The sequence below is a fragment of the Cetorhinus maximus genome, chromosome 1, assembly GCF_964194155.1.
Source record: "Cetorhinus maximus chromosome 1, sCetMax3.hap1.1, whole genome shotgun sequence".
Classification (NCBI taxonomy): Eukaryota; Metazoa; Chordata; class Chondrichthyes; order Lamniformes; family Cetorhinidae; genus Cetorhinus; species Cetorhinus maximus.
In genome coordinates, this window is record NC_135879.1 from 62,954,844 (window position 1) to 62,963,741 (window position 8,898).

Below are 8,898 nucleotides of genomic sequence, written 5' to 3' on the forward strand. Positions count from 1 at the left end.
TGGTCAGAAGAATAAAAAGGCGACTTATTATTTAAATAGAGAGAAACTTCAGAATGCTTCAGTGCAGAGGGGTCTGGGTGTCCTCATGCATGAATCGCTGAAAGCTAGCATGCAGGTACAGCAGGTAATAAGCAAGGCAAATGGAATTTTGGCATTTATTGCTAAAGGAATAGAGTATAAAAATAGACAAGTGTTGTTGCAACTGTACAAGGCACTGGTGAGACTGCACTTGGAGTACTGTGCACAGTTTTGGTCCCCTTACTTGAGGAAGGATGTAGTTGCACTGGAGGCGGTTCAGAGGAGGTTCACTAGATTGACTCCAGAGATGAGGGGCTTGTCTTATGAGGAGAGATTGAACAGTTTAGGCCTATACTCGCTAGAGTTTAGAAGGTTGAGAAGAGATCTAATTGAGGTATATAAGATGCTAAAGGGGATAGACAAAGTAGGCGTGGAGCGGATGTTTCCCCCTGTGGGGCATTCTAGAATGAGAGGCCATAGTTTTAGGCTAAGGGGTGGTAGTTTTAAATCAGAGATGAGGACGAATTACTTTTTTTCAAAGGGTCGTGAATCTGTGGAATTCACTACCTCAGAGTGCAGTGGATGCTGGGACGCTGAATAAATTTAAGGAGGAGATAGACAGATTTTTAATTAGTAATGGGTTGAAAGGTTATGGGGAGAGGGCGGGAAATTGGAGTTGAGGCCGAAATGAGATCAACCATGATTGTAATGAATGGTGAGGCAGGCACGAGGGGCTGAACCGCCTACTCCTGCCCTTAGTTCTTATGTTCTTATTAGCCTTCCTAATAACTTGTTGTACTTGCATAGTAGCCCTTTGTGATTCATGCACAAGGACACCCAGATCCCTCTGCACCTCCAAGCTCTGCAATCTCTCACCATGTAGATAATATGCTTCTCTTTTATTCTTCCTGCCAAAATGGACAATTGCACATTTTTCCACGTTATACACAATTTGCCAGATCTTTGCCCACTCACTTAACTGATCTATATCTTTTTGTAGCCTCCTTATGTCCTCTTCACAACTTACTTCCCTACCTGTCTTTCTGTCATCAGCAAATTTGGCAACCTTCCCTTCAATCCCTTCATCCAAGTAATTTACATAACTTGTAAACAGTTGAGGTCCCAGCACTGATCCCTGTGTCATGCCACTCATTACATCTTGTCAACCTGAAAAAGACCCATTTATGCCCACTCCCTGCTTCCTGTTAGACAGCCAATCTTCTTTCCATGCCAATATGTTACCACCTAAACCATGAACTTTTATTTTCCGCAATAACCTTTGATGCAGCACTTTATCAAATGCCTTCTGGAAATCTAAGTACAGTACATTCTGGTTCCCCTTTACCCACAGCACATGTTACTTCCTCAAAGAATTTCAATAAGTTGATTAAACATGATTTCCCTTTCACAAAACCATGTTGACTCTGCCTGATGACCTTGAGCTTATCCATATGCGCTGCTATAGCTTCTTTAATAATAGCTTCTAACATGTTCCCTCTGACAGATGTTAAGCTGTTTGGCCTGTAGTTTCCCGCTTTCTGTCTCCCCCCTTCCTGAATAATGGAGTTACATTTGCTATCTTCCAAGCTAATGGGACCTTCCCTGAATCTAGGGAGTTTTGGAAAATTAAAAACAATACATCAACTATCTCTATAGACACTTCTTTTAAGACTCAAGGATGAAGTCCATCAGGACCCAGGCTCTTGTCAGGCCACAGTTTCAATAAGCTACTCACTACCACTTCTTTGGTACCTGTAATTTTCCTGACTTCCTTCCCCACTTCCATTTCCTGGTTTATAGCTGCTACTGGGATGTTACTTGTATCCTCTATAGTGCAAACTGATGCAAAATATCGTTCAATTCATCTGCCATTTCCTTGTTTTCTCTTATCAGTTCTTCAGACTCACTTTCTATAGGACTATCGCTCACTTTGCTAACTCTTTTAATTTTTAAATATTTATAAAAACTCTTACTATCTGTTTTTATATTTCTGGCTAGCTTTCTCTCATACTCTAATTTTTCCCTCCTTATTAGTCTTTTAGTCATTCTTTGCTGTTGCTTATATTCTGTCCAATTTTCTAACCTGCCACCTGTCTTTGCACAATTATATGCTTTTTCTTTTTAAGTTTTATACTATCTTTAACCTTTCTAGTTAACTACGGATGGTGTGTCCATCCCTTGGATTTTTCTTTATTCGTTGGAATGTATTCTGCAGATTCTGAAATAACCCCTTAAATATTAGCCACTGCATCTCTATTGACCTATCCCTTGATCTAATTTGACAATTCACTTTAGCCAGCTCAGCTTTCATGCCCTCATAATTTCCCTTACTTAAGTTTAAAAACTTAGTCTCAGACCTACTCCTCTCTCCCTCAAACTGAATGTAAAATTCAATCATATTATGGTCTCTGCTACCTAGGGGCGCCTTCACTATGAGATCATTAATTACTCCCATCTCATTGCACAATACCAGGTCTAGTGTAGCCTGGTCTCTGGTTGGTTTCAGAACATGCAGTTCTAAGAAACTATCCCAAAAACATTCAATGTACTCCTCATCTAGGCTATCTTTGCCCATCTGGCGTTTCTAGTCTTATGTAAATTAAAATCTCCCATGATTGTCGTCGTGCCTTTCTAACAAGCTCCAATTATTTCTTCCTTTATGCTCAACCCTACCATGTGATTACTGTTAGGGGGCCTGTACACAACTCCCACAAGTGACTTCTTGCCTTTACCATTTCTCATCTCTACGCAAGCCGTTTCCACATCCTGGTTTCTTGAACTTTGGTCATCCCTCTCTATTGTGCTAATACCATCATTAACTAACAGAGCCACCCCTCCACCTTTTCTTTGTTTCATGTCCTTCCTAAATATCCTGTACCCTTTAATATTCAGGTCCAAAGCCATGTCCTCCTATACCCATGTCTTCATAATGGCTATCAAATCGTAATTATTTATTTCTTTGTGTGCTCTCAGTTCATCTGTTTAGTCTCAAATGTTACATGCATTCAGATACAGGGCTTTTAGTTTTATCTTTTTTTATATAACCACAAGTTTCATCTGTTGTTTTACATTTAGATTTGTACTCTCTATCCCTTCCTGTCATGGTCTGTATTACACTTACTCCAAAATTGAACTTGAAAAAGATTTACCAGTTGGAATTCCCACTTTGAACCAAATTCCCAAATATACTCATTCGGTCTTTGTCTCACTCAGGCCAAAGTCTCCCCTCACTGATCATGCACCGCTTACCGATCGTGCGCTTAAAAAGTCTCTTTCTTATATAGATCTGTGATGAGTCATTCTCTTGCCGAGCTTCTTCTATATTTATCAACACCACATTTAGGCTCTATTCAGGCATAGGGCTTTCAGGTGATTGACAGTTAATTGCCACTAAGACACTTACCTGTTTAACTAGGCTACTTAACTTAAAGGCTGTTAATTCTGGGTTGTTAGTTCTAGGTCAGAATCTGACTCTTGCTCCAAAATTGAACTTGAAAAAGATTTACCAGTTGAATTCCCATGTTGAACCAAATTTCCAAATATACTATAACATGTCCATCATTTCCTTTTCGTTGATAATATACTATTACCAGTTTTCAAAAGGTCTACATTGCTTAATGTACACCCGCAAAAATTTGTTATTTTCTCCAGTTAATTTTAATATCCCTTGCAAGCTTCCTTTTCTGTTCTTTGTATCATTCCCATTCGCCAGGGTCTATGCTTTTTTTTGCGCTTTTTAAATTGTTTATGTTGTCTCTCATTTCTTTAGGGTTTTTTTTGGCAAGTAGTTTTTGTGCATTTCATGGATGTAAACTGATTCTGTATCACATTACATTTTTTTGAACACCTCCCAATGACCTGTCTTTTTACCAATTATCAGATTTGCCCAATTTGCTGTAACAGTCTCATTGCATTGAAGTCAGCTTTACATAAACCTAGAATTTTAATAACACATTTTGCCCTTTCAAGCACTATGTTAAACCCAAGCACATTCTCTCTCATTTCAGGTACCATGCCCTGAAAGGGTATTGGGCAACCATGGACTTCTGTGTTGGTCTATAGTTGTGCTAGGCAAGGTACCCCAGTGCATTTTTTCTTTATTCTTTCATAGGATGTGGATATCCTGGCAAGGCCTACCTTTGTTGCCCATCCCTAATTGCCCATGAGCTGAATGGCTTTCTACATAGACCATTTCAGAGGGCAGTTAAGAGTCAACATTGCTGTGGGTCTGGAGTCACATGTAGGCCAGACCAGGTAAGGATGGCAGATTTCCTTCATTAAAGGGCATTAGTGAACCAGTTGGGTTTCTCCGACAATCGATGCCAGTTAGTTCCATGGTCACCATTATTGAAACTAGCTTTCAATTCCAGATCTATTAATTGAATTTAAATTCCATCAGCTGCCAGAGTGGGATTTGAACTCTTGTCCCCAGAGCCTTAGCCTGGGTCTTTGGATTACTAATCTAGTGACATTACCAATATGTCACCATCTCCCCCATTAACCTCTACAGATGACTGACCAGGAACCTCTCCCGCACTTACCACCTACTATAGGTGCATTGGAAGGATTTACAGGTTGATAATCAACCTGTTTGGCCAAGTTATGAAGCACCTTCCATGGCCATCAAGCCATGGGTTGGGACTCGAACCTGGAGCTTCTGGCTCAGAGGTAGTGACGCTATCCACTTGTGCCACAAGACCTCCTGTCTGAGCATATTATGATTGCTGTTAAATGTTCATATACTGTTAGGTTGTTAAATAAATCTGGCTCATTGCTAAATCTAACATGGTCTGCCTCCTTTTGATTCTAGGACATATTGTTGCAGAAACACAAGAAATTCTGACATCTGCTAGTTTGCTTATCCTAATCTATATGAAAGTTAAAATCCCTGATTAAAATTTGCCTTTGCTACATGCTTGTCTAATCTCTGGATTTTTACAATCTACAGCTACTATGAGGTAGCCTATACTGTACACAACTCCCAATAAAATTTTAAATCCTTTTCTATTTCTTAATTATATGAATAAAGTCTCCCTGCCTTTCCTGTAGACCTTTTAATCTTGTATATTTAGTTTCCAGTCCTGACCATCTCTCAGCCATGTTTCAATAATAAAACAGAAGCATATTATTTAAATGGTGAGAGATTGCAGAGCTCTAAGATGCAGAGGGATCTGGGTGTCCTAGTGCATGAATTGCAAAAGGTTAATATGCAGGTACAGCAAGTAATTAAGAAAGCTAATAGAATGTTATCATTTATTGTGAGGGGAAGTGATTACAAAAGTAGGGAGGTTATGCTTAATTCATACAGAGCATTGGTGAGTCCACATCTGGAGTACTTTTGTCGTTATTCATTCATGGGATGTGCATCACTGCCTAGGTCAGCATTTATTGCCCATCCCTAATTGCCCTTGAGAAGGTGGCGGCAAACTGCCTTCTTGAACCACTGCAGTCCATGTGGTGTAGATGCACATAGGGAGGATTTTGACCCAGCGACAGTGAAAGAATTCTGTAGAGTATTGGTCTCCTTATTTAAGGAAGGATGTAAATGCATTGGAAGCAGTTCAGAGGCTTACTAGACTAATACCTGGAATGGGTGGATTGTCTTATGAGGAAAGATTGGATAGGCTAGTCTTGTATCTGCTGGAATTTAGAAGAGTAAGAGGCAACTTGATTGAATATTATAAGATTCTGAGCGGTCTTGACGAGGCGGATGTGGAAAGGATGTTTCCCCTTGTGGGAGAATCTAGAACTAGGGGTCACTATTTAAAAATAAGGGGTCATCCATTTAAGACAGAGATGAGGAGAAATTCTTTCTCTCAGAGGACCATAAGACGTAGGAGCAGAAGTAGGCCATTCAGCCCATTGAGTCTGTTCCGCCATTCAATGAGATCATGGCTGATCTGATAATCCTCAACTCCACTTTCCTGCCTTTTCCCCATAACCCTTGATTCCCTTACTGATTTAAAATCTGTCTATCTCAGCCTTGAATATATGTAACGATCCAGCCTCTACAGCCCCCTGCAGTAAAGAATTCCATAGAGAGGGTTGCAAGTCTTTGGAACGCTTTCTCAAAAGGCAATGGAAGCAGGGTCTTTAAATATTTTTTAAGGCAGAGCTAGATGGGTTCTTGATAAGCAAGGAAATGAAAGGTTGTTGAGGGTTGGTGTGAATCTGGAATTGAGGTTACAATCAGATCAGCCACGATCTTATTAAATGGTGGAGCAGGCTCGAAAGGCCAAGTGGCCTGCTCCTGCTCTTTATTCGTATGTAATAATGGCTAGCATGTCAAAACCTCTAAGTTGCATTTCCAACTTGCAATTCATTCAATTTGTTCCTTATACTCTGTGCGTTTGTATAAGAAATGCTTGTTTGGGCCATACACCCTAACCTGTCCTGTTTTAATGGTTTACTCATGTTATCTATTTTTCTAGTTTTTGCTTTACCTGTTGTGCTTAAAGCACAATTTCTGACAGTTACTCTATTTTCTTCCCTTTCATTTGTTTTGGAACTATTACTTATATTATCTTATGTACCTGAGCTGTCACCCCCATTTATTGGTGTCATGAAGCTATTAATGTATATAATACTTTGGAAAATATTTTTCATTTAAAATAGAGTTTAGTCTGCGGGTATGTCTTAATTGGATTAAAGCCAGCTAGTCTGGGTGCTTTGATATGTACTAGTTTTGATATGTAAGAGAGATAGCGTGTATTTGAATTTTTCAATTTTTTGAAGAACATTCAAGAAGTGGGGTGAAGATTGATGCCTTTCTAGCAGCTACCAAGCAATATGTTTATATTACTAATACAATTTGGTACAATGAATGGGGTTTCATTGTTAAAAGGTAAAGTTCAAAGAGGCTGGTAAGACAATGTGAATTTGAATTCAATCAGCGGTGGTAGGTATAACTTCAGTAGTTTCCGGGTGTGCAGGCAGAGGCAATGTAGGATCAAAAGGCAGCTGCAAGCCTCCAACTGGCTCCACAGTGCCAGACCTGCTGAGTTTTTCCAGGTATTTTTGTTTTTGTTTTGGATTTCCAGCATCCGCAGTTTTTTGATTTTACCACAGTGAAAAGAGCCTCATTTTGAATTTGTGAGGTGAAAATGCTTTGCTTGGTGTTTTGGTTAAGTCTATGGGTTGCTGTTGCCTTAATGGAGATTAGTTTGGGAATTTGTTAAAAGTTATGATAGGAGTAATTTGTAGCCATGTGTGTATATATATATATATGTATGTTATAACCTGTGTAAATTAATAAAATGTTTCAATTAGTTTAATGTAAAACCTCGGCATGGTTTTGTTAAGGGGAGGTCATGTCTGACCAATTTGATTGAATTTTTCGAAGAGGTGATCAGGTGTGTTGATGAGGGCAATGCATTTGACGAAGTCTACTTGGGCTTCAGCAAGGCTTTTGATAAGGTCCCGCATGGGAGACTGATAATGAAGGTAAGAGCCCATGGGATCCAAGGCAATTTGGCAAATTGGATCCAGAATTGGCTGAGTGGCAGGAAGCAGAGGGTGATGGTCGAGGGGTATTTTTGAGACTGGATGCCTGTCCAGTGGGGTTCCACAGGAATCGGTATTGGGTCCCTTGCTGTTTATGGTATATATAAACGATTTAGACTTGAATGTAGGAGGGTTGATCAGTAAGTTCGCGGATGACACAAAAATTGGTGGAGTGGTAAATAGTAAGGGGGATAGCCTTAGATTACACAAGGATATGGATGGGCTGGTCAGATGGGCTGATCAGTGGCAAATGAAATTTAATCTGGATAAGTGTGAGGTGATGCACTTGGGCAGGTCAAACAAGGCACGGGAATACACGATGAATGGTAGGACCCTGGGAAGTACCAACGATCAGAAGGACATTGGTGTGCATGTCCACCCGTACCTTAAGGTAGCGGGGCAGGTAGATAAGGTGGTTAAGAAGGCATATGAAATACTTGCCTTTATTAGCCGAGGCATAGAATATAAGAGCAGGGAGGTTATGCTGGAATGGTATAAAACGCTGGTTGGGCCACAGCTACAGTATTGTGTGCAGTTCTGGAATCCGCATTATAGGAAGGATGTGATTGTACTAGAGAGAGTGCAGAGGAGATTTACCAGGATGTTGCCAGGGCTGGAGAGTTTTAGTGATGAGGAGAGATTGGATAGACTGGGGTTATTTTCCCTGGAGCAGAGGAGATTGAGGGGGGACATGATTGAGGTGTATAAAATTATGAGGGGCATAAATAGGGTAGACAGGAAGGAATTTTTCCCCTTGGTGGAGGGATCATAACCAGGAGGCATAGATTTAAGGTAAGGGGCAGGAAGCTGAGAGGGGACGTGCGGAAGAATTTTTTCGTCCAGAGGGTGGTGGGAATTTGGGACTCTCTGTCTGAAAGGGTGGTAGAGGCAGCAATCCTTGTAACATTTAAGAAGCATTTCAGTGTGCACTTGCAATGCCATGGCATACAAGGCTGTGGGCCTAGTGCTGGAAAATGGGATTAGAATAGTTAGGTTATTGTTTGACCAGCGTAGACTCGATGGGCTGAAGGGCCTTTTCCTGTGCTGTAGACCTCTCTGACTCTATGGCTGAAGAACTGATTCTGGCAATTGCTAAGACTTGTCTGGGAGTAGAAGAGATAACTCTGAGTGGGTAGGAGAAAATAGCCAAAAGCAAGTTAACAGAGTTGGCGGTTAAGTTACAATTGGGGCTACCTGCAGGAGCTAGGAAATCTGATATAGTTAAATGTATAGCACAGCATTTACAGTTGGAAGTGTAACCTGACACTAGTGAGTCACAGCTGGAGGTAGTGAGGCTTCAGTTACAAATGAAAAAGCTTGAATTAGAAGCAAAGGACAGAGAAATGGCTTTTAAAAGGAAATTAGAAATTGCAAAGA